This window comes from Carcharhinus amblyrhynchos, chromosome 32 (genome assembly GCF_965287045.1).
Source record: "Carcharhinus amblyrhynchos chromosome 32, sCarAmb.v2.hapA, whole genome shotgun sequence".
NCBI classification, from domain to species: Eukaryota; Metazoa; Chordata; class Chondrichthyes; order Carcharhiniformes; family Carcharhinidae; genus Carcharhinus; species Carcharhinus amblyrhynchos.
Genome location: NC_137355.1, coordinates 7,615,591 through 7,642,133, shown reverse-complemented (window position 1 = coordinate 7,642,133; position 26,543 = coordinate 7,615,591). Strand labels below are relative to the sequence as shown.

The 26,543-nt window shown below is 43.2% G+C and overlaps 1 protein-coding gene across 5 annotated transcripts in view; it reads left to right on the top strand.

Moving 5' to 3' along the window:
* sin3aa (SIN3 transcription regulator family member Aa) overlaps window positions 1–26,543 on the top strand; it is a 145,468-nt gene that overhangs the window by 12,830 nt on the left and 106,095 nt on the right. For 3 of the 5 annotated variants that reach the window (XM_080216319.1, XM_080216322.1, XM_080216323.1), the window contains exon 1: window positions 4,311–4,468. The exons of 1 other annotated variant lie outside the window; for it this stretch is intronic. The gene's annotated coding sequence lies outside the window, so the exon portion shown is untranslated. Of the gene's footprint in view, window positions 1–4,310; window positions 4,469–6,295; window positions 6,336–26,543 lie in introns of those variants that run through there. One more of the 5 variants, XM_080216321.1, reaches the window with a different exon arrangement.

Genomic DNA, 26,543 nt, shown 5'->3' with positions numbered 1-26,543 from the left:
CAAAGCATCCTTATATCATGTACAGTAACAAACAATAAATGTACATCTTTTTCAATAATCATACCTCTGACATTCTCATTTGTCCCAAACTAGAGGGGTATAGAAATGAAATCCAGAAGAGAGGGGAGCAGAATTACACCAACAAGTCTGCTCCGCTATTCAACCTCTTTTTTTCATTAGTGTCACAAGGTTTATATTAACACTACGGCAAAGTAACTATGAAAAGCCCCTATTTGCCCCTATTTGTCAGTGCCTGTCCGGGTACACCAAGGGAGAATTTAGCATGGTCAATGAACCTAACCAGCATGTCTTTCGGACTGTGGGAGGAAACCCATGCAGACACAGGGAGAAGGTGCAAACTCTGCACAGAGAGTGACCCAAACTGGAAATCGAACCTGGGTCCCTGGCACTGTGAGATATTCTGTGAATCCTTTCTCACAGAGTTTAAGCATCTCCTCCAATCCCTCTCCTTTTGTCATGTTACGAACTTCCTCTGAAATCTTATGTGTGTGTGTGTTAGTGGTAAAGTGGAAATGGTTTCTCCAGATTGGACACATTAAACTGCTTTATAATATCCAGAGAAGGTCCAAAATCTCTCCTGGCTGCATTCTCTCAATTGTGACAAGATTCTGGTCAATTTTCTATTGATGTTATAATATGATTCTATGAATTATTGGCTCCATGACTGTTGGATGAAAACCGTGAGCTGTACATAGTGCTCTAAAATGAAATCTAAGCAAGGTGCGATGTGATTTTAATTCTACCTTTACCTAAGGGAACTCCAGCCCACCCTGCAGCTTTAGCAACTTGAGTCACTAATTTGCCAGTTTGTGCGCTTTTTCTCAACTTCTTTGTCCCTTTATTACATTTGACGTTCCTACCTTACAAGAGGTCTTGTACTAAAATGAACCACTTCACAGACTTGCAGTATTAAATTTCACTTGCTCAATCTGGAAAACAATCCCCCAAATGATGCATTTGAGATACAAAGGATGACAACCCAAAGGAGCTATTAGAAAGGGTGATTAATAGTTTAAACAAAGAGCAGGGTTAGAGACAGGCAGTGACATGGGATTAGGGGGAAAGCATGAGTGTCAAATTTAAGCCACAATTGCCAATGCTGGGGGGATAACATCTAATTTTGAATGAGCTAAATGTTCAGGTGATCAAAGTAATTCTTCGGGCCCCTGTCACAAGTCTGCACCATCTCCATCAGGTTCATCCCGCACGCCCTCCCTCCCAGATTCTGCCTCAGGCTCCAGAAGTTTGGAACCTTGGTACACTGATCCACATCAAATCACACTTTTGTCTCCATATCCTCCCCATCATGGAGACCACTCATTTCACCTCTTATTAGCCACCTCCCCCTTATCTCAGCCCATGAAAACTTCAGTCAATCCTTGATCATCCCTAGACTGGAATGTTCTGTTGACCAACCTCCCAACCACCAATATTCGTAAACATCTAAGATGCTGCTGCCTGGATCCTATCCTGCACCAAGTACTGCTCCCCAATCACCCACCCTAACAGAGCGATAATGGTTCCTGATCCCAAACACTCCAAAATTAAGATTTATATCCGTGTTCTAATGCCTCACTATTCCTTTCACTAATCTCCTACAGTTGAACAAGCCCAATCAAGATGTGGCAGTGCCACTGGACTGGGGTGGGCAAAGAAGTTTTGCCACCAGGTTAAATTCCAATAGGTTTATTCAGCAGCATGAACTTTTGGAACACTGCACTCTGAAAGCTCGTGTTACCAATTAAGCCCAATCAAGTTAGATTCTTCTCACTTTGGCCTTTGTGCCATACACACCTTTATCCCCAGTCATCAGCATCCTGGGCTTCAAACTCCAAATTCACATTTAAGCCTTGCTGCATTACCACAGCAACCCATCACCTCCCCAAAACTCTACAAAGTCTCTCACTAATCATTCAATTTTTTTTTTAAATGCTGCATCATACAATTGTGATTACAATTCCCCTACCCCTCTTCATTGACCAGAAGTCCCATACTCATCAGTTGATTAGCATGGATCAGACATGCAATTTCCCCAGTCTGCAATGCTCCACATGACAAGATGGATCCTTGATTTTAATTGACCACAATAAATCCCCAATCTGTCCAAATATCAGCAATGGTGGATCAGAGCAGTAAAGGTCTGGGGAAAACTATTCAGTTTTATACTTTAATTTTTCTTATAATAGCTCAATTCAGGTTTGAATAACTTGTTCTCCCAGAATTGCATACTGACAATGGTGAGTTTCCTGCAAACAGGCCTCAAATTTGGCAGCACTTCTAACAAGTGTCTCTTGTTCAGAGTTGGTGGGGTGCAGTTTAAGGAGTATTATTGATAAGTAATGATAGCTGTTGTGTCCCATTCTTGTTTCTGTACAAGTCACCAGCAGATTAGAGTTTGTGGCAATAGTCAAGAGGTTCCTAAAGATGTGCTGGTTAGGTGCATTGGCCCTGCTAAATTCTCCCCTCAATGTACCCAAAAAAAACACTGGAGTGTGGCCACTAGGGGATTGTTACAGCAACTCCACTTAAGCCTACTTGTGACACTAAAATAAAACAAACTCAAACTTACAACAAATGGTTTACCCACTTCCATTTCTTAGTGAAATGCAGAATGTTTCAAAGCATGGATTAACCTCAAACATCAAGAGGTCTAGAAAAGTTAACAACCAAACTGAAAAACATCTAAACAAAAAGGTCAAATAATCCTTTTCCCAGCTGTTGTAGGTTTGGTGCATTGGTCATGCCAATTCTCCATCAGTGCATCTAAATAGGCACCAGAGTGTGATGACTAGGGGATTTTCACTAACTTCAGTGTTAGGCAGCATGGCAGCAGTGGTTAGCTGTTACCTCAGTACTAATTCCCAGCTTGGGTCACCATGTGTAGAGTTTGCACATTCACCATGTCTGTGTATTTCTTCCAGGTGCTCTAGTTTCCTCCCAGTCTGAAAGATATGCTGATTAGGTGCATTGACCCAAAAAGGCACCAAATCATGGCAACTGTGGGAATTTCACAGTAACTTCATTGCAGTGTCAGTGCAAGCCTTACTGGTGACCAGTAAATAAAATAAACTTTAAATCCCATTCACATTCAAGCTAACACCACACAGGTAGACATCAATACTTTGAAACAAAGACAAGGTAGTATTAAATTTAGATAAATAATGAGTTGGTGTTAATTTATAGTTAAAATTGGATGAACAAATGTCATTTCTGAAACACATTTCACCCAACAAGAATTTCACTCTGTAGAAGAATGAGGCTAAAACCTACCACAGTTAGAGATTTTAATGCAACCAGACAAGTCAGCCCACAAACACCACAAGTCGCCTGATCCAGCCATCCAATATATAGCGCAGGAGACCATTTGACCCCATCAAGTTTGCACCAACTCTCTGACAGATAGTCTGACCAAAGTCCTCTTCCCCCATACAGCTAATCCATCTGACCTTGGAGGCAATAAGGAGCAATTTAGCATGGCCAGTCCACCTAACCAGCACATCTTTGGATTGGGAGCGGGGACAGGGTTTCAATCCTCTTGGGGAATTACTTTAGAGCATAAGCGTGCAAGGTAGTGGAGCTAAAAGAGAGGTAGCCACTGAATACAAACCCGCACTGCCTACTCCCACTGTGGGGAAATAGTACACTACATTCCCCCTGTACGAGAGCCAGTGCCCGTCGTGGCACTTCCGCTATTAAAGGCAGCGGTCTGTCCATCATGATGATTGACGTAGCAGTGGACCAATGGAAACGGCGCCATTTCCTCCCCTCCGGCCATGTGACCAATCAGCGTGGAGGGAGGGGGCGGTCCAGCGCCAGCCGTTTTGTTTAGCGGGCCCGGCGCGCGGGAGGGGGCGGGGCGATCGGGAGGCGGGCGAGCGCTCTGATTGACAGCTGTCTGACTCCAATCAGATTTCACCTGCGCCGCCTGATTGACAGGCACGCTCCTCCAATCAGACGCACCCCCCAGCGCGCGGCGGGCGGGCTTCTGTGTGTGGCGGAGGGGAGTGGGCGGGGCTCCAGGGCCCGGGAGGCGGGACTTCCTCTCACCTCCCCCGGAGGGAGGGGGAGGGGCGGCCCGGTTGTCAGGTTACAGACGACAGCGGGTTGATTGACGGGGGGCGGCGGCCAATGAACGGGCGGCGGGGGGTGCGGCGGGAGCCAATGGTGGGTGCGTGGAGGGCGGGACATCCGGTCGGCGGCGACGCTGTTGATTGACAGGCGGCGAGCGGACGAACAGACGGCCCTCCGCTCCGGGAGCTGTTTGTGGCTTCTCCCCCCGCCTCCCCGCCCCCCTCTTCTGATTAGAGATTAATTTTCCTTTCACCCGCCGGCCGGAGGGATTTCTCCCGGCGGCGGTGCCCGCTGTTTGCCCGGGACGCCCAGAGAGAGAGAGAGCGGCGTGGTGGTGGAGGAGGGAAGAAAGTCTGCATCTTGTGCCGGGGGAGCGGTGAGTGAAGGGGGGGGTGTGTGTGTGTGTGTGTGTGAGGGAAGAGAGAGAGAGCTGAGGTGTTTGCCGCCGGCGGCGGTAGCAAGAGGAGGGGGGGGACACAGAGGAGCTGCGATGCTCGGTGTGTATATGAGCTGAGGGGAGGGGGGAACCGCGGCCTGCACAACAATCGGCGCCTCGGCCTCGCGTTCGGAGAGCGAGGGTGGCGGGCGGGCGGGCTGAAGCGGGGAGGTGTTGCTGGGGAGAGCGAACGAGGGAGGCCGCCCGATCGGCGGGATCGAAGCGGCCGATCGGCACGGTGGGGGTGGGGGGGGGGGATCTGGGGAGGGAGGGGGAGGCAGTCGGGCCCCCACCCCCCTCCTCCTCCTCCTCCCCCCCGTACCGCCCCCTTGTAGGCTCCTCCCCCACGGCCGCCCATCGCCCCTCCTCCCGACCGCCCATCGCCCCTCCTCCCGACCGCCCCGCCCCTTTCCCCGTCCACAAGCTCCTCCCCCTTCCACATGCCCCTCCCCCGCTAGCCCCTCCCCCTCAGTGGGGGGGGTGTGGTTGGCAGATCCAGCAATGGGGAGAGGGTGAGTTGTGTTTGGAGTGGGGGTGATGGGCGTTCGTAGGGTGTGTGTCGGGGGGGGAGGGGTAATGAGTGTGGGTGGGTTTAGTATGGGTGTGTGTGTGTGTGGGGGGGCGAGGGGTAATGAGTGTGGGTGGGTTTAGTATGGGAGTGCGTGTGTGGGGGGGGGGGTCTGGGGGGGGATGTGTGGCGGTGGGAGGGATATGTGGGGGTGGGGGGCCAAAGCGGGATGGGAGATGAAGATTTGTTTTGGGGGGAGTATGGTGTGGGGCGATCGGATTCCCCCTCTCTCTCTGTCTCTTCCCCTGTCTGTCTCCTCCCCCTTCTCTCTCGATCTCCCCTCTCTTTATTGAGGCCATCCCGAGGAGAGAAAGGGGCCGAGGGCGAGCCGGGGATTGGCGCTGAGGGCAGCCGGGGAGGAGTCTGCAGGAGGGCTGGGCCTGGGAGGGGTTTGTGGATGGGAGCCGGGGCGGGGTGGGGAAGTTGCTGCGCTTTCCGGGCTGGTTTGGATTGTGATGTGTTGAGGGAGGGGAAGGGGGATGATCTGAGCCGGGGGGGGGGAGGAGGGTGAGGATTAGGAACACTTTGGGGACATGGCTTGTGTGTTTTTTTGGGAGGGAGGAGTATCTGGCTAAACATCAATCGCCCGGTAATCGGAAGTGAAACTGCGGGGTGGGGGGAGGAGATCCTCGCCTTGTTTAAACAAAAACTTTGAATGTCAGGCTGGTGTAATGTACCTGTAGAGTTGTTTATTCGGCCATCCTCGCAGTGTGAGACTGACCCGCCAAAAATAAATTAAAGCTGCAAAAAAAGTCTTTAAACGTCAAATGAAGGCAGGGAATCGAGTATGTTATCCCTAGAGTTAGTGGCTGTGCCTTGAATGGAACGTTCACATTCTGAACTTGCCACCTTGTCCTTTTTTAGTGCTCACACGTCTGGGTAAAATGTTCTTTTTTTAAAGAAAAGCTATCAGACCCCATTTGATCACGAAACACTTATTCAGAGAAGACCCTTGTATCCGTGCCAGCATTTATCCCTCTGCCAGGATCACTAAAATAAGTCCTGTGATCACTTAAGTCATGTTTGTTGATTGGAACTGGCTGTGCCTACGTTAGCTGTCAGTTTCCTGGATGGCAGCACAGGTCACTGGCTACACCCTAGGCGCTGTATAAATGCAGGTTTGTCCCTAACTGTGTTATTTCAGGATGTGTAAGGAGAAAAGGTTCTGTGGTCTTTTCAAAAATTCTACAGTAATAAATTTACAAGAAAGCACTGTAGTCAAACAGAAGACGCCTGCAGGTAAGGATCAGTGATGATTGAATTATGTGAACATGAGGGTATAGTGGGGTACTTTTGTGACTGTTTCACATAAAGGTATGTGGGATGTCCTGTTACTGCAGTGTGAAAGGGAAATCTGTAACTGACTTTCTGCAGGGTGAGTAGTCCAAGACTTAAGTTCAAGGCAGAATGAATTGGGAGTGGATTTGGGACTGGAGGCTTCTTGTGAAACAGTTTGAGAGATTTGGGGGTGCTGAACATTGATTTTGAGGGAGAAATCAGTTGACACTTATTGACAAGCAGTTCCAATATATTCAGGGGACCTAGGGATGAGAGGTTATTCTTTACATTTATTGACCCTTCTAGATTAAAGTGCGTGTTTGTTGATTTTACAAGCAGCACAGCACAGAAAGAGGCCATTCAGCCCATCACGTTTGCGCCAGCCAAGATGACTTATTGGGTTTTTCTTTGAATCACAGAGACTTGATGGAGTCATTCAATGTTGTGCCCCCACTAAGTATGTTTAATACAAGGAGTTTGTAATGCCAGTTGGGAGCTACAGACCCACAAAAACAGTGGCTACATTGGTAAGGAATGTGCTGCATATGTAGACTGCACAGTAAGGAGTGGAGGAATTAACAAACAGCGCAAAAGAAGCCTGGGGATCTATATACAGGGCTGTCAGGAAAGGATGGAGGCTAGGATGGTGTAATATAGAGCTTGAGAGAAAAGGGAGGTAGGGTACATAGATACAGATGTGGTTAAAGGGATGAAACAACAGCTAGTATAACACCTTTACTTGATTTTATAAGTCCCCAAGCATTTGACAGGTTTGTTATGGAGTAAATTGACACCAGGCCACACAAGGAGGTATTAGGGCAGACCATCATCAACTTAGCTAAAGAGATACATTTTACAGCGTGTAGAAGTTTAAAGAGGGAATTGCAGAGCTTGGGCCCAGGCTGCTAAAGGTATGACTGCTGATGGAGGAACAATTGAAATGTTAAGAGGCCAAAAATAGGGAATTTGAAGGATTCTGGGGCTGGATGAGATGACAGCACTGGAGAGTGCAAATTGAGTTGTAATTGTTTATTTGGAGATCAACACAATATATTCAGTCCAAAGATAATTCTTCAATGTTTCCTTGACAGTCTGATTTTGAAATCAAGTATACTTTTTTTCAACTGCACGAAAGGCTGATTTTTTTGTGATTGTTTACATAGAAGAGTTTCTCATGAGGGAAAAATAGCTTCTCTGATGTATGGTTTAGTAAATTGAGGCTTCTGCCACTGGTGGCTAAACTTAAAAAAAATACTTTTTCAAAGATATTCTTGTCCAGTTTGACTCAATGAATTGTACGGTAAGACTCTAAGTCAGATGTGTGCTCTGGATTGGTAGTAATTTGAGAAGGTCATAGTTTGCGAGTCTCTGTGTTTTGGTGATGACAAATAATTTCTTCCCGTGCTGTTTGAATAAGTAGTGAGAAAAATCAGTTCTTGTTGTACCTGCCCCATTTGCAAGTTCAGTGATCATGTGATGCACAGAACATTGTTGTCTCCTATCGCTGTTCAGCCCCTGTATGTGACATGGTGGAAGAGAGAGTTGAAAAGTAAATCTCTGAAGGATGTATTGGACAGGTTTGTAGTCCTCCCAGGGAGTTGTATATGGGAGTATATGCGAACTCCCTGGTGTGTTTTATAAATTCCTCATCCTTCGCGACCTGCGTGTTTAATTTTCTCATCAATTCCCGGATCCCTACCTGCATTGACAAGTGTGCTTTTCTCTCAAATTTAAAGTGGGAATTGTTTTGTTTATTCAATGTCTGGCAATTGTTGAAAAATGTCCCTTTTTTTCTTTGTAATTGGATGAATTTTTATGCTAAGGGAGTAGAGCAATTTGGTGTACCTGGACCAGGTATATGACCAGCTCTGCAGATTAAATATGTGTGTTTTGCTCGAACAATATCTTTTATAAGGACACTTAGTGTAAGAGTAGGCCACTCCCTGGTATGCCCTGATCTCTTGATTAACAGTTTAATACTGTTATTTACTATTTTTGTTTTCACAAGTACTCCCCAGAGAGCCTGAATATTTAATATTCTCTCTGTCAGTAAAGGGAGAATATTCTTGTTTCATTCACACAGGTCTTAGAAGTGAGAGGATGGATTTGATTTGATTTATTATTATCACATGTATTAGTATACTGAGAAAAATATTGTTTCTTGTGCACTATACGGCCATAGCATACTGTTCATAGAGAAGAAAAGGAGAGAGTGTGGAATGTAGTATTACAGTCATAGCTAGGGTGTAGAGAAAGATCAACTTAATGCGAGGTAGGTCCATTCAAAAGTTTGGTAATATGAGAAGGATGGGGGACTTCACATGACTATACTACCTGTGTCTCATTGTGATCCTGTGTTGTTTTGATTTAATTACCACCTTGCGGGAACTTTGCTCAGTTACTAAGTACTGTACAAAGGAACACAAAGTAACGGGTTTTCAAGTTTCCTCAACTAATGACTGCATCTGCTGAAACCAGGTCAGCTCTCAAACGGTGAAACTCTCTAGCTGTTCTTTACAGGCATTGTTGTGAGGTTAGTAATGTGGAAACTTGTGATGAGTGAAATTTCTCGAGTCCAGATCCATTTAAGGTTTCTGTTGTGACAGCTGACGAAATGAGTCCTGCAACAGGCAGTGGGGTGGAGCCTGTTATGTAGATTTATAAAGTTGAGTTTACACTGAGTGTGCCAACAAAATGTTAAGATTGACGTGTAGGGCTGTTAGAGCCAGATTTCCTTCCCGCTGCAGCTTTGCCGGACCGTTTGAACTTTAGATTGGAGCTTTGCACACTGAATGCCAGTTTGATTTGGAGGGAAGCAGGCAAAGCAATCTGGGGGGTTGTAGTTTTTTTCAATCTCTGTGTGAACTGTAATGTTAGTGATGTGGCAGCCACACAGCTGTAAGATTGATGTGGATATGGCAGTAGCTTCTAACTACATGTACTAACATCAGGAGAAAATACCTTGCATGTATTCTCAGACACTCTGCTTTTCATTGTCCTGTTTCCCAAATTAATAAAAAGTTAAAATGTGTGTGCACACACTGAGCGAGTCTGAATTGCTTGCCTGACATTGGTATCTCATTTTTTATTCTTTTTTTTAAGGAAGTACAGTTAGTCATGTGGCTAAATTTTTGGGAGGGGCATGTTATTTTTTTGTTCACAATTTTGAAATGCATTCTCCCTTCTGCAGTAGGGAATGCAGTTTGGTGCTCGTGTGTGAATTTTACTGATATCTCACCATGTCATTGTTTCAGTTGATGCCCATTTCTCATCCCTCACTGCTTGTGATTGACCACAAATCCACAAATTGTATCAACTGTGTGTTTACCCTATTTGCGGCAGAATGGCATGGTGGCACGGTGGTGAGCATCGCTGCCTCACAGCACCAGGGACCCAGATTCGATTCCTGGCTCTGGTCGCCATTTGTGTGGAGTTTGTACGTTCTCCCCGTATCTGTGTGGGTTTCCTCCGGGTTCTCCAGTTTCCTCCCACAGTCCAAAGATGTGCAGGTTAGATTGATTGGCTGTGCTAAATTCTCCCTCAGTGTACCCAAAAAGGTGGCAGAGTGTGGCGACTAGGGCATTTTCACAGTAACTTCATTGCAGCGTTAATGTAATCCTACTTGTGACACTAATAAATAAACTTTAACTTGACCGCCACAATGGCCTGGATACTTTGCTAATTTGTTGAAGTTCACTTAGTTCTGATTATACTTTTACAGTTTCCCCCTTCCATGAATCCAACTGAACAAAAGACCCTTGTGCTCAATATCCTCTTATCTTCGTCTCACCACCCCAGAGCCTTGCTGTTATACTTGTCTAGAAGGTTCAACAAGAAGTTATCACTTCACAGGGGCAACATAAAAAGACATTGGGTCAAAGAGGTAGGTTTTAAGGAGTGCCTTAAAAGGGAAAGGTGAGGTAGAGTCAGAGAGTGTAAGGAGTGAATTCCTGAGCTTAGGTCCTCAGGTGAGGCTTTATGAATCCCAGGTGGTTGCATTTTCTTTGCAGTATGCAGTGAAACAGCTTTAGTTGAAATCTGCTGTGGATTAGCTGGATTTCTATTGATTTGGAAGATATAAGTTATTTGGCCAATGTTGAAGTACTTACTTTAAAAACTGCAGTTGAGGGGTCTTGAAATGTAATGAACTATTGGAGAGATTTTCTTTCACCACCTCGGGCTTCATTGAAGTTATACCCAGAAATCTGCATAGATCTGGTGAATCATTATGCCATTCTGTCCAAAGAAATTAGGGGTTTCCATCCATGAGAGAGTACCTTGTAGAGAGTCAGCCTCTTCTGGTTAATATTTCTGAGCACTGCATTCATCTACTTCTTTAGATGTTATGCTGCTGTTGACTTACAGTTCAGCTTTGATTAGCTAACTAGTAAATTACTTGAAGGCACAAGAGCCAAAAGTTTAGTGTTAAGCAGCCATTTGGGATGATAGAATTGCAGATAGCATTCCAGCAGTACCTGCATCTGATTATAGTAGCTCCCTGAACTATTGAAAACTTTGGTAATAATCTCAATGTTAGTTTAAATTGAAATATTATCACTTTTTTGCTTTCAAAATATTGTTACTTAGCTCAATGTCAGAGATGGGGTGGTACAGTGGTTAGTATTGCTGCCTCACAACACCCAGGAATCCAAGTTCGATTCCTGGCTTGGGTCACTGCCTGGGTGGAGTCTGCATATTCCCCCCACTGTCTGCATGGGTTTCTTCCGGATGCTCTGGTTTCCTCCCACGTTCTGAAAGATGTGCTGGTTAGGTGGATCCTCCCTCAGTGTACCCGAACAGGTGCCAGAGTGTATGGCAACTATGGGATTTTCACTGGTAACTTCATTGCAGGGTTAATGTAAGCCTACTTGTGACATTAATAAATAGAATTTAGAAAAGTTGTAGTACCAGATACAATTGTATCCTTTTAATTAATGAAGCATTTGTTGCACTTTTTCTAACAGTATAAGAAGTTTAATAGAAGTGTCAGTGCTGGGAGTGCAGTAAATGAATAAAGTAGACTTAGGAAGCTAACCAATCCTCTACACAGAATTCAAAGATCAGGCTTGAAGCTCTAGTAATATTTTTATGTAAAAATAAATGCCTCACAGGCATGATGAAGTTAGAACAATCGATTATCTGATTAATCTTTGTAGGAATTGTGTAACATTACCAATTAATCTGTGATTTTGGGACTGCCCTTTTGTTATTTAAGAGAAGAGAAAGCTGTAAATCTGAATAATTAGAGACTGGAGGTGAGGAAGGGAAATTTATTAGCTAGCAGAAATGGTGTGCAATTCAATTACCTAGGTAAGTGTTTCTAGTTATGGTGCATGTTTGGAGAAACTGCTTTCCTAACCCCACTATGTTAAAACCCTTTGCTGCAACCTCACTTCAACTATCAAATTCACTATAGTGAAATTCTTCTCATTATATTTGGTTATAAAATTAGTGTCATTTGAAGGGTGCCATTTTATGAGTAAATTTGCTTTCTTACTTTGATTTGTAACCATGCTGCTTGCATTCTACATCATGCAAAGTTCAACTTAACTCTCACCCCAATCCATACCAGTTCCCTGCCTCTCTGCACTTCTTTCAGAATCCCCCTTCACAGGTCCTTGCATAGCTTGCACTGTCCACTTACCATAATATGGTCAACTCCACATTTCCCCTTTCCAGTTACTTTGCAATCCTTGGCAGAACTTTCAAACTTGCAGTTATCTTCTTCCCCACCTTCAGAAGCCTACCAATCATTGCTTTGGGCAATTTATTTTTCTAATTTTAAACTTGGCATCTGTTTTTCCCCACGCCCCTTTTTTTTTAAAGGACCTTGAATTGTTTCAGCACATGAAAAACACTATATATATGGCGACTGTGGTACGGTTATAGAGTTCTGGAGGTTTACAGCATGGAAACGGCCCAACTTGTCCACGTTAGAAATATTTTTGTAGGAATTGTAGAACTGTAGCCTTGAGTTAGAAGGTTGAAACTCCACTCCCAAGGCTTGAGCATAGAATTTAGGCTACCACTCTAATCTTAGAGAGTGCTCAATTGTTAGAAGTACTGTCTGTCAGTTGGGGCACTCAGCTGAGTTCTCATCTATTTGTTCCAGTGACTGCTACTCAAAAAAAAGTTGAGTTTTCTCCCAGTAGCCTTACTTCTCAAGTCACCCAAAAAAACCCATTAAATTGGTCATTCATCTTAATTGCTATTTGTGGGACCTTGTTGTCAGCATTCATTCACAAATAACTAACTGCACCACAGAAATAATTAGAATGTCTAAGGATATAATAAGGTGCAGCCTCTTGCCCTTTTTTTCTCTAATAGCTGAATGTAATTTTGTATGTAGTTAGTTTGCAGTGTTTGAGATTTCGAGATTAATGCGGAGAAAATAAAGCAGCCCTTGGCAGGAAAATTTTACCATGAATCTCCTAAACTTCTTTCTTAAGTTATACCATGTGTCAACTCTTCTTTATCTGAGGTGACCTTTAACGTCACTGCCCTGAACAATCACTGCCTGGTGTACCTTGCAATTGATGGCAAGAAAGACAACTGGACCTGGGGAATATTTGGTTTCCTGTTCATTGTGGCGTGCACGATTCTTATCAACTTGATTCCTTCATGTAGTTTGAATTTTACTTAGAGGCTGGATTAGGAGAGTAAGGTGCTTCACTGAAGTTACTGAATCAAGTTTGCCATCTGTTTTGGTGAACAGGTGTTGACATAGGCAATGCAATTCTGCTTTGTTTATTGCTGCTTTTAAGAGATTTGGAGCTTGAATAAACTGACTTCTAGTCTCATCTGATTGAATGTAAAAGCAGTAAATGATGTTTCTCCCACTGTGGTGGCACAGTGGTTAGCATTGCTGCCACAGTGCCAGGGACCCTGGTTCAGTTCCCAGCTTGGGTCACTGTCTGTGTGGAGTTGTCTGCGTCAGTTTCCTCCGGGTGCTCCGGCTTCCTCCCACAATTTGAAAGACGTGTTGATGAGTTGCATTGGCTGTGCTAAATTCTCCCTTGGTGTACCCGAACAGGCGCCAGAATGTGGCTTCTAGGGGATTTTCACAGTAGCTTCATTGCAGTGTTAATGTAACCTACTTGTGACTAATAAATAAACTTTACTTCGGCAATGTGGGAACTTGTGATGTAAATGGCTGAAAGTTTCTGATGGGGCAGCTGACAAAAGGTCGTGCAACAGACACTGGGTGGAGATTCTTATAAAGTTTAACATACACCAAGAATACCTCCCAACAATACGTTTTCTTGCTCGTAAAGAACAGCTAGTGAGATGTTCCATATCAGAACTGAACTGGCTTCAGCAGATGCAGTTGTTAACCGTGATAGCTTCAACTCATTACTTTCTTTTGTACAGTACTAAGTAACTTCTCCAAGTAAGTTCCCGCAAAAAAGGAATTAAATCAAAATAATAGACAACCCCAACAGAGAATTAATTTTCTTGACAGACAAGGATCTGGGGATTGAGTCATGGTAACATGCTCTAAAGCATCTTCTCCAGAAGAGCCTTTCAGGGAATGAGTGTTAAACCTGGTGCCACTTAGTAATGGATAGCAGAATGCACAACAGGATAACTTACAAGAGATTTGTTCATTTGATATGAACAATCTACATGCGCAGAGCAAACTTACAGTCACCAGATGTGTTGTTGAGAAGATGTATATAAATAGTATTTCATTTTTCTCCCAGTTAGAGCTGTGTAACTTATGAGCATTGTGAGTGGTGCCAAGAGTCTGAGATCATATACCAACCAACTCAAGAAGAGCTTCTTCCTGCTGCCATCATTTGTTTGAATAGACCTACCCTATATTAAGTTGATCTTTTCTACATCCGATCTGTGATTGTAACACTACGTTCTGCACTCTCTCCTTTCCTTCTCCTTTATGTTCTGTACTATTGGCTTTGTTTGTATAGCACGCAAGAAACAAAACTTTTCACTGTATCCAAATACATGTGACAATAATAAATCAAATCTTATTCAGCCCAGCTACATCTACTATAGCTAACAAAAGTAGTTTTTAAAAAATATTTTAATTTATGACAATGCAATAAAATCTTGAATAAAAATGGTTTTATTTATTGTGTTACATGGTGTACCTTCAAAGAGCAGCTGATTAAGTCCATTTAAGTGTTCAGACTGTTTGAAAATATTAATACATTGATGTGTTGCAAGGAACTGCTGATAAATGCTCTCTTACATTCTAGTAGTAAGAATACAGCAGAGCAGATGGTGGAAATGTATTTGTAGTATTCAGATACTGTGGAAGCAAACCTTTGAAAAGTGACCAGTTTGCAATGCCCAGGAATTAAGCTATTGAGCACCAGCTTAATATGGAGGGGTGTTGCATTTTCTTCTTCTTTACATTTTAAAAATGTTTGTATTTTTTTCATGGGATGTGATGTGGGCATCACTGGCAAGGGCTGCCTTTGTTGCCCATTGCTTTTGAACTGAGCAGCTTACTGCACCATTTCAGGGGTTAGTTAAGAGGCAGCCACCTTCATGTGGATCTGGAGTCACATGTAGACCAGTAAGGAAAGTAGATTTCCCCTCGGATGGGTTTTTACATCAATCAATGATAGTTTTACAGTCAGCATTGGGTGGCACAGTAGCACAGTGGTTAGCACTGCTGCCTCACAGCGCCAGGGACCTGGGTTGATTCCTGGCTTGGGTAACTGTCTGTGCAGAGTTTTCACATTCTCCCTGTGTTTGCTTGGATTTCCTCCAGGTGCTCCGGAGGAAAGATGTGCTGGTTAGGTGGATTGGCCATGCTAAATTGTCCATTAGTGTCGGTGGGTGGGGGACGAGCTAGGGTAAATGCATGGGGTTATGGGGATAGGGCCTGGGTGGGATTGTGGTTGGTGCAGATTCGATGGGCTAACTGGTCTCCTGCACTGTAGGATTCTAAGATCTATGATTACTGAGACTGGTTTTCAATTCCAGATTTGATCAACTGAATTTAAATTCCATCAGCTGCAGTGGTGGGAATTTTAATCTGTTTCCCCTGACCCATTGAATGGCCTGAGCCATTCAATTGCTAGTCCAGTGACATTACCATTAGACCAAAATCTATCTATCTCTCAAGGAGTCTCTCCATCAACATGCCTCATGAGTTAACTGAAGACCATACATATATTGGAGGGAGAGAGTAATAATTAAAATGTGATTTGCAATTCTGCGAGCAGCCATGGGCAACATTGAAGATGTTTGGCAGTTTGCTCTTCTTCATGTGCCAAAATCCAAGCAGGAAGAAGTTTTAAAAATTTAGATGTATACATTTTTATTAAAAATGAGAGGGTGTGCTGGGGGTCTGTAGAGTGTCATTTATTATTTAGAATGTTATTTAGAATCCTAACAATGCAGAAGGAGGCTATTCGGCCCATCAAGTCTGCTCCAACTCTCCAAAAGAGCATCGTACCCAGGCCGTATCCCTGTAACTCCACGTATTTGCCCTGCTAATCCCTCTAACCTATACATCTTGGGACACTAAACGGCACTTTAGCATGGCCCATCCACATAACCTGCACATCGAACCCAGGTCCTGGGTGCTGTGAGGCAGTAGTGCTAACCATGGTGCTGCTTTTAAATTGCCTTATCAGTCTTCAACAATTTAAAGGTTACGATTTTAACTGTTATTGCTGATTGCAATTAGACTGAAAGTTCATTTTAAGTTGAATAATGATGATCCGCTCAGCAGAACGATCTCTTGTGGATTTATTGCCTGAGGCTGCAGCATTGACATCAGTACGTACAGTAAAGTGCTTTATGTTTGTTCATTGGCTTCACTCACAGTCACTCATCTCACTGATGTTATTGGCACTTGTCAAGTGATCCAATAAGCAACAGGGGAAGGATGTCAATAGGGTGATTTCTAGTTCTCCTGTTACTGACCCTTAAGCGATATGTGTGTGAAGCGACATACCTGGGTGGCACAGTGGTTAGCATTGCTGCCTCACAGTGCCAGGTTCAATTCCTGGCCTGGGTGACTGTCTTGTGTGGAGTCTGCATATTCTCCTCGTGTCTGCATGGGTTTCTTCCGGGTGCTCTGGTTTCCTCCCACAGTCCGAAAGACGCGCTGGCTGGGTGCGTTGACCATACTAAATTTTCCCTCAGTGTACCTGAGCAGGCGCTGAGTGTGGCAACGAAGGGATTTTCACAGTAACTTCATTACAGTGTGAGTGTAAGCCAACTTGTGACTAATAAATGAACTTTAACTTTATATCCTCTTTACAGCTGCATGTTTTGTGGTGATATTACAGATGGTGTAACCCTCTGATAGTATCACAATGCTGTCAAAGTCATTGAGTAACTGTTGAATTGTTTTTATGTAGCAGACAATGAACATATCCAATACCTGAAAATGTTGTCATGCTAGGATGTTCTGCCGATTCAGAACTGAGCTCACGTCAGAACCTGTAACTGTTGCAGTTTGTTACAATGATCAGCATTTTTAGGTACATGCTAGTAGTTTTGAAAAGAATATGGAAAAGGTTCTGTCTTATTGACCATTGAATCATTTTTAATTGTAGCACAGCTCTTAATCACTTGAATGTTGCATAAATTGTGTTTGTACTTAGTTGCAATTTTTTAGTGTAAAAAAACTTTGAAATACTTAAATAATAAAATAGACCTTCTTCCTATGAACTTCCCCAGCAATGGGATTACTAATTTCTTCCCTGTTTGTTTTGGAGATACTTTTTAAAGTTTATAAACTAGAGGTTCACAAAAGTTCATTTTGCTGATATATATATATCTAATTCCTTTCACTCGACAGCATGCTTCCTACTTTGATCTGACAGATCTTGCTTATAAATTGAGACTTTGTGTAATGACATAGAATCTCTATAGTGCACAAGGAGGCCATTCGGCTCATCGAGTCTGCACTGACCACAATCCCACCCAGGCGCTATCCCCATAACCCCACATATTTGCTCCTCTAATCCCCCTGACAATGAGGGTCAATTTAACCTAACCTGCACATCTTGGACTGTGGGAGGAAACCCACACAGACACAGGGAGAACATGCAAGACTCCACACAGACTGACCCAAGGTCAGAATTGAACCTTGGTCCCTGGTGTTGTGAGGCAGCAGGGCTCACCACTGTGCCACCCAAACTCAGTTGCTCTTTCCTGTGTCTTCTCATGCCATGCAGCGCGGCATGCTGCTCAGCCTTAGATAGTGGCACTTGAATTTTACCATTGCGTTGATTTGAACTCTGTGGTCCTACCCTACAATGACCAGGGTAAAATCAGGATAGCGGTTTGTAGGTGACTGCATGAAAATTCTCAGTCTCTGCACAAATTCTGGTCTCCATATTACAAAAAAGGTATGAAGACACTGGAGATGGTACAAGAGGGGGGTTTGCAATGTGATACCAAAATTGAAAGGTTATAAGACATCAGAAATACCGAGCGGCTCTTTTGTCTAGTATCCTTGTTTGTTTAAGTTTTAAGTTTATTTATTCACGTCAATGAAGATTCCGTGAAAATCCCCATGTAGCCACACTCTGGCGCCTGTTTGGATACACCGAAGGAGAATTTAGCATGGCCAGTGCACTTAACCAGCACACCTTTCGGACTGTGGGAGGAAACAGGAGCACCCAGAGAAAACCTACGCAGACACAGGGAGAACAAGCAGCCTCCACACAGACACTGACCCAAGCCTGGTGCTGTGGGGCAGCTGTGCTAACTACTGTGCCACCATGCCCCCTTTACAAATCATTTTGTGGCATTGTCTCCCCCAGTCTCTATAATCTCCTCCGGCCCCATAACCTTTGTGATATCTGCACTTTTTCTGATTCTGGCTTCTTGAGCTTCCCTGTTTTAAGTTATTTCACTATAGGTAGCTGTGCCTTCATTGCCATGGTCCTAAGCTTTGGAATTCCCTTCCTAAACCTCTCCACATTGGTAGAGGCGTTGCCATGGAGAATGCACCACTTAATGGTGACTGACAGTCAACTGTCAAGCATTGTTTGAAAGTTTAAGCCAGGCAGCTTGGCTCTGAATGGTCATGGCATTGCCCTGCAGAATGAACCAGTGAATGGCTATCACTTATTTTGTTTAGGTGAAACAGGCACAATGTGTGTCCATGGCAATGCCTCTCCAATCAGAGCCCACTTGCCAACCAATCAGCACTCTCACTTCAGTATAAAGTTATTTCTCCTGACATTGTGATTGTCGTGATGAGTGCAAGACAAAAAGCTTTGACAAAATCTTTTGTTTTAGCAATATTCAAGTTCTGTCATGCCAAACAACTGTTCATGTTTTGATGAGTTGGGTATGAACTGATCATTTTATTATGGTCAGTTTGTTTTCTTTATGTTGCTCTGCATCCATCAACATCAGGATTGAGTGAATGTGGCTAGGTGCAAACTAAAACCTCAAAAGCTGCACTTCACTGAAGAAGTGCTATAACAGCAACTTCTAGTTGTATTATGTCTTTAACATACATGTCCCAAGACACTTCACAGGCGCATAAGGAAACAAAAATTGTTAATGAGCTAAAGAGAGAAATGTTCGGAGAGGTGACTGGAAGCTTGGTAGCACATTGACACTGAAATAACTCTTCAGTTGTCGAATGTATTCTGGCAATGTGTATTTTGGTCTTGCAGTGTTTTATAGATTACAAAAAGGAGAAGAAAGGAGTCAATATAGTGTCAGTCCATATGAGTAGCTGTGTTACAAGATAGCATTCCTATTTTGTGTTTAACTAGAAAGTGTAGCTTGTGTGTTCAACATTTTTCAACAACTACTATATTTTCCCTTGCTAAGAGAGGCGGCACTGGGGGACGCGATGGCACTTTGGTTAGCACGGCTGTCTCACAGTGTCAGGGATCTGAGTTCAATTCCAATCTTGGGTCACCATCTATGTGGAGTTTGCACATTCTTCCTGTGTCTGGATGGGTTTCCTCTGGGTGCTCCTCAGTCCAAAGATGTGCGGGTTAGGTGGATTGGTTGCGCTAAATAGACCCTAATGTCAGGGAGTTAGCAGGTTAAATATGTGGGGTTATGGCAATAGGACCTGGATGAGATTGTAGCTGGTGCAGACTCAGTGTGCTGAATGGTCTCTGCACTGTTAGGATTCTGATTCTTCTATGAAGTGGGCACTGTTAAAATAGTTAAATTACTGAATGACTTACTTCTGGTCCTCTTCAGCTGGCAAAATCAGCCTGTCTTTCATTCATATGAGGATGGTGGTGGCTGTTCTGTACTTCAATGAGATGCAGCAGGGTTTTCTGAGGGTTAAGCCTGACAAGTTCCCATACACATGTCCAGTGGTGACTGGGTAACGGTTAGGCGTTGAGAGTGGAGTAGATTGCAAGGGAGAAGCTAGAGGCCGAAGATCAGCCAAATAGGCTATAAACATTTTTCCTTGCACTTGTCACTCAATGCATGAGAGATGTTGGAAAAGAAAATGGAAATATGAAAATGACATTCAGTTGTTGAGTGTAATCAGGAATTACTGAGAATTGGAACTGTTAAATGAAAAAGAAGAGTTGGAATTGAGGAGAAGCCTGGGTTTCACTGTTTTTCTGCTGAACAGTGTATGATGTGAGTCAGAGGACACGCAAGAGTTCCATTTCAGAGATGATGATGAGGCCAAGAATATCAACAAGGATTGGCGCTATGAAAAACAGATGTTGACTGAGGGTATTTATTGATGCAGAGAAGCTGGGAGGGAGAGTATAGACCAGAGTGAGCAGGTGTAACTCAGGCCCCATTTTTAAAGTCACACATGTTGTCCTTCTTTTCATTCAATATTTTGACTTTATAGTGTTCATTGTTAAGTTGCAATTTGGCCCAAGAGAAGTAGGGTTGCTTGGAGGTTCTGTGAAGTACAAACTGAGACGTAAAATTGAGCTACAGCTCCTCCACTGAAAGGAGGGTGCAATTGCAATGTGACAAGTTTACGTGGAGGTTTCTACTGGAAGTGCTGACACAAGAATTTACAGTAGAAGTTGTGAGGCATATGTGTAATTGTAGGATTTTTCAATATATCAAATGAAACAACACCAGATGTAATTTTTGGATTTACAGGGGATAATCAAAGGTGGGAGTGGGGTTGGCACTTTGATTCAATATGTAATATTTAGTGTTTCCTTGTTGAACTCATCTTAAGGTTAATCTGAAACTTCTAAACTTGTGTTCTTTCTGGTGACAGTTTATGTCTTTGTATCAGTAATTTACATGGTGTAGAAAAACACACGGTGAGACATGTCCTCTGATCTCAAAGCTTCTACTCCAGTGAGCTGAGATTGAGCTAGATTTGTTGTTTTGAGGAGGAAGTTTACCAGAGATAGCAACTGATGTGTACCGGTAATTCACTTATGATCTAATCTTCCTCATCCAGTGGTTCGCAAGAACATTCTAATTACGTATCAAGTTGAGTTACTTGATACTATTGTGTACTGGTGGAGCACCTTCTGCTATAAATGAGTGTCACCTGGTGAAGGTAAATCAGTAACAATGTGCGCAGTGAACACTAACCATTGTGTTGTCTTATATAGCACTGGGATCCTGAATACCTAGTGGGTATAAAACACAGCAGCAAAGACGCGATCAGTATTGAGAGAACATGAACAATCTGTGTTTTTAAAAGTAATAATAGTATGATCTTAGCGGACTCACGGGTTGAGAGTGTCTGTTCTCAGTTTTCGTGTGAATTAGAGGGATTGTATAATTTTAAACCTTTTGTTTTAAGTTTAAATGTTTAAGTTTTAAAGTTTTTTTTAAGTTTAACGTTTATTTATTAGTGCTACAAGGCAGGAATACTCAACTTCTATTTTATTTATTAGTGTCATAGGTAGGCTTACATTAACACTGCAATGAAGTTACTGTGAAAGTCCTTCAGTCGCCACACTCCAGTGCCTGTTTGGGTACCCTAAGGTAGAATTTAACATGGCCAATGCACTAACCAGCTCACCTTTCGGACTATGGGAGGAAACCGGAGCACCCAGAGGAAACCCATGCAGACATGGGCAGTACGTGCAAGCTCTCTACAGACAGTGACCCAAATCGGGAATTGAACGCGTGTCCCTGGCGCTGTGAGGCAGCAGTGCTAATTACTGCGCCACTATGCTGCCCTCTTTTGATGGAATTGCCCATATATTTTAGGCAGTCGTTGGTCCAGAAATTACCATTGCTGATAAAATTATGAGTGGCAGATTCTAAAAGGTGCTATTTGATGTTTAAATTTAAATCCTATTTTTCAGATGTTTGTATTTATAAAAATTAGTCGACAGGAACGCTTTTTTAAAAATGTGTTCTCTCAATACTGGACTGTGTCTTTGCTGGTGTGTTACATACCCGATCACTGAGAGATGGATGGTAATATCTGGAGTTGGGTTTTGTGGTCAGCTTCCCTATAAAGATCTTCCACTGCACAAAGATAGACAATTTTCCCCAGGGAATTACTGGCACCAGCCTTTGCTCTTTCTGATAGAAACTTATTGTTAGAACCCATTTATTTAAAACATTGTAATCCAGAAATTACTTGATTTTGATTTGATTCATTATTGTCACATGTATTGGTATACAGTGAAAAGTATTGTTACTTGCACGCTGTACAGACAAAGCATACCATTCGTAGAGAAGGAAAGGAGAGAGTGCAGAATGTAGTGTTACAATCATAGCTAGGGTGTAGACAAAGATCAACTTAATGCGAGGTAGGTCCATTCAGAAGTCTGATGGCAGCAGTGCCCACTGCTGACACTTGAGTGAGCAGCGACTCGAGTCTTGAGTCGGTTGGTATGTGAACAAAGAGCAACACAGCACGGGAAACAGGCCCTTCGGCCCAACGAGCCTGCGCCTCCATTCTAACCTTGTGAGTGCCCTCTTCTACCTATGACTTTTGTCTATGCCTATTGGACTCCACAATAAAGGAACCATAACCAGATTGAGAGACGACTAATTTCGGGATAATTTGTTAACACCAGTCAGCCTAAGAGCACGTTTTTGGGGTGTGGGAGGAAACCGGAGCACCTGGAGAAAACCCACGCAAGCACAGGGAGAATGTGCAAACTCCCATAGACACTGGCCCAAATCCGTGTATCTGCACAGCAAACAGTGATAGTCACTGAGCTGTCATGTTGCCCGTCAGCTGGTCCAGTTTAAGCGTACACTAACGACATGAGGCACTAGGCAACTCGAAGCAACATCCAAGGGCAGCCCTTGCACGATCCACTGCGTGTATGTCCCTTGTTGGACCTCAGATGTGTCCTCAGATTTTTGTATCTTTTTGTTGCTGTTATTAACCCTGAATATGTTTGTAGGCCACTTATTCCTCTATTTCCTGTTTTGGTGAAGGCATTAATTATATAAATAAGCAGATATCAAAATAATGGACAGAGAGGTATTGCATGAAAGGATACAGCTTTCATCCTCTACTATTACAGCTTGACTAATGTTTTTAGATGCTTTCTAAATGTGTTGAAGTTCAAATGTAACTAGTAAGACTACGTATTTGAGCTCTGTAGAAGGGATTTTTCTGTTTCTGTCTAGTATCCTGTGGTGGAACATGTTAATATGTGGTCAGTTGTGTCTGAGGTTTCCTGAAGTGCTGGTAAGTGCTAGTGATGTATAACAGGGAGAAGTGTGACCACACAAACAGATTCTCAGGAAGTACATTATTGACCTGTATTCACATAACCATGATGTTGTGCTTGATGATGGAAGGTGGTAATATACGCAAGGAGTGGAACTTCGGTATTTTATACCACTTCAGAGAAAAATATAACTTGCTGATCTACTGAAAATGATTTGAAGTGTTTATCTAGACTTATCTATATTTAGCATGCCTAATAATTAGTATTCAGCTAGGAACACTAGCAATTTGTGTTGCCATTGAGATTTCAGGAAAGTGTGGGTTTGTAAAAAGTTTTTACTATTTCTATATGAATTATCTGTGCAGCAGTACAATTATTGAGTTTTCTCAACCAAACATAAGTTAGAAGAAACATTATTTAGTGCCTTTCATAATCTTAGCACTTCCCAAAGAGCTTTACACCTAATGAAGTATGCAATCATAGAATCCTACAGTGCAGAAAGAGGCCATTCGGCCCATCGAATCTGTACCGACCACAATCCACCCAGACCCAATCCCACTAATCCCATGCATTTACCCTAGCTAGCCCCCCTGGCACTAAGGGGCAATTTAGCATGGCCAATCCACCTAACCCGCATGTCTTTGGACTGTGGGAAGAAACCAGAGCACCTGGCGAAAACCCACACAGACATGGGGAGAACGTGTAAACTCCAGACAGACTAACCCAAGCCGGGAATCGAACCTGGGTCTCTGGCTCTGTGAGGCAGCAGTGCTAACCACTGTGCCACCATGCTGCTAATAACTGATGTTCAGAACCTGTGTCATAACAGAACTGGCAGCTGGTGAAGTAACAACTATTCATTTAAATGAAGAAAAGATTAGTTATGGCAAAACAACAGCACTATCATAACTATCACAACCTGCTCGTCCAGGCCCCAACTGTGTGCACATCCGTTCCAAATCACTTGCGCTACTGTCCCATTGGTTAGGAAATCACGTGGTTCCCGAGGTTTGTCAAAAACTTGGACAAAAAGGTCACGCAATCTCTGAGGATGGTTTGGCAAAGTACTTTTAAAGTTTTGTAATGTAAGAAACGCAGTGGCCAATCATCACACAGCAAAGCTCCCAGAAATAACAGTTAATCTTGTGTTTGACTAGTTGAAGTATATGGAGATGTCCAAATTAATGTCTTGCTGCTTTCCGGTCTGTCATCTCAAAGCATGGCCTTCACCTGAGGCAACATTTCACTGTTATCTTGGCTGTCTCTTTAGACAGATAAAACTTGCCTCGAACATGCGAGTAAATTCTTTGATGACAACAGATTTAAAACAGTTCCTGTTAGTCTGACATGTTCTTTCCTCCCTTCTCTATTGTGGAGTCTAAGTACTTGGCCAAGAATTTTAGACTTGAATTTGAAGAAAAGATACTGAAACAAAATGGATGAAAACAGTGAAGTCTTAAAATAAAAAAAGTTATGCTGAAATGACTGAACATTGGAGCAGGGAGGGTAGGGTAAGTGCAACAATATAGTCATACTGTCTGACAGAAATCTGGGGAAAGATTTTTAAAAATGCCAGAAAACTGAGACTATAATAAAAGCAGTTAGATACTTTGACCAAATAGTATAAAAATGGAAAATGTTGTCGAATTGTGAAAATCATCTTGTAACCTGCAGGGAGCACATTGTATACAATTAGGAGGGTACTTGCCAAATTGGCAACAATTCAAGAAACACTGACTAAGTGCTAATTAGTCAGTGTTTAATTTGGTTAGAATGTACAGCAAAGTCAATATTAACTATCTCCAAAAGCATTGCAGTTTATATAATTGCAAATAAAATTCATGCTGCCATCGGGATGCGAGAGCTGGAAGGTCTAATCTAATGTGTGGTTGGTGCTGTCACTTAGTTCCATTCTTGTCTATCTAATCATAGCCAGAAAATCACTTGCAACCTCTTCTCATTCCTATGATTTTACCTCTACTGTGTCCCCAGGATCTATTCTTAGCCCCGTCTCTACATTCTGCCCCTTATTGACATCTTGCGAAAGCACGGCATTAGTTTTCTCATGCACACTCTTGATACCCAGCACTACCTCATCACCAAAAATCTGATTCCTCCACTGTGCTAAATTACAGACTGCTTATCTGAGTTCTACCATGGATGGTCAGAAGTTCTCTGCAATTAAATGTGGTGAAGAGTGAAGCCATTGTTTTCAGCCCCCCAGTCCAAACTTGCTCCCTCGCTAATAACTCCACCTCTCTATCTACCAACAAACAGTTAGAGACCAAATAGTTTATTAGAAGTCTTGATGTCATGAAAGGAGAGCTTCCAACCACATATTCATGCCATTACTCAGACCATCCATTTCCACCTGTGGTTGATGCTCCTGTCTCAGTTCATCTGCTGTTGAAATCAAGCACCTATCTATTCCAATCCCATTTTTGACTACTTAGTCTGTAGCCTTGTTATGCTGTGGCCTTTCAACTCTTTGTTTTTCTTATTACTGTCACTTGTATCAGTATACAATGAAAAGTATTGTTCCTTGCACACTGTACAGGCAAAGCATATTGTATATAGAGAAGGAAAGAAGGAACAGAATGTACAGTCATAGCTAGGGCTTAGAGAAAGATCAATGAAAGGTAGATCCATTCAAAAGTCTGATGGCAGCAGGGAAGAAGCTGTTTTGAGTTGGTTGGTATGTGCAGTCAGACTTTTGCAACTTTTTCCTGCTACCTCCTTTAATCCCACAAGGATGTGAACTCAATGGGGGTGCAGAAGAGATTTCCAGGAATGAGAAATTTCAGCTATGAAGACAGATTGGAGAGGTCGAGACTGTTCTCCTGGGAAAGGAGAAGGCTGAGAGAAGATTTGATGGAGATATTCACAATCGTGAGCGGACTGGACAGAGTAGACAGGGAGAAACTGTTCCTGCTCGTAACGAGAGGACGGAAAAAGATGGGAGAATGTCCGGGGTGCTCGGCATTCCTGATTAAGCTGGTTGCTTTTCTGAGGCAGCGGGAAGTGTAGACAGAGTCAGTGTTATGTTGGCTCCTGGCTCTACTATCTTTCAGGCAGTAAGGTACCACCTTTTTATCCCCATTTTATCCCCTTTATTACTGCTGGATTGACAACTCCAACTCATTTCTGGCATGTTTCCCACACCCTCTTAAGAACATAAGAAATAGGAGCAGGAGTAGGCCATCTAGGCCTTCAAGCCTGCCCTGCCATTCAATAAGATCACGGCTGATCTGAAATGGATCAGTTCTGCTTTCCCGCTGCCTCCCCATAACCCTTAATTCCCCTGTCTATCAGAAACCTATCTACCGTGACTTAAATATATTTAGCGAGGTAGCCTCCACCACTTCAATGGGCAGAGAATTCCAGAGATTCACCACCCTTTGAGTGAAGAAGTTCCTCCTCAACTCTGATCTGAACTGCTCCCCCCTTATCTTGAGGCTGTGTCCTCTAGTCCTGCTATCCTTTCTAAGCGGGAAGAATCTCTCTACCTCTAGCCTATCCATCCCCTTCATTATCTTATACGTCTCTATAAGACCTCCCCTCGTCCTCTAAACTCCCAACGAGTACAGACCCAGTCTATTTAGTCTGTCTTCAT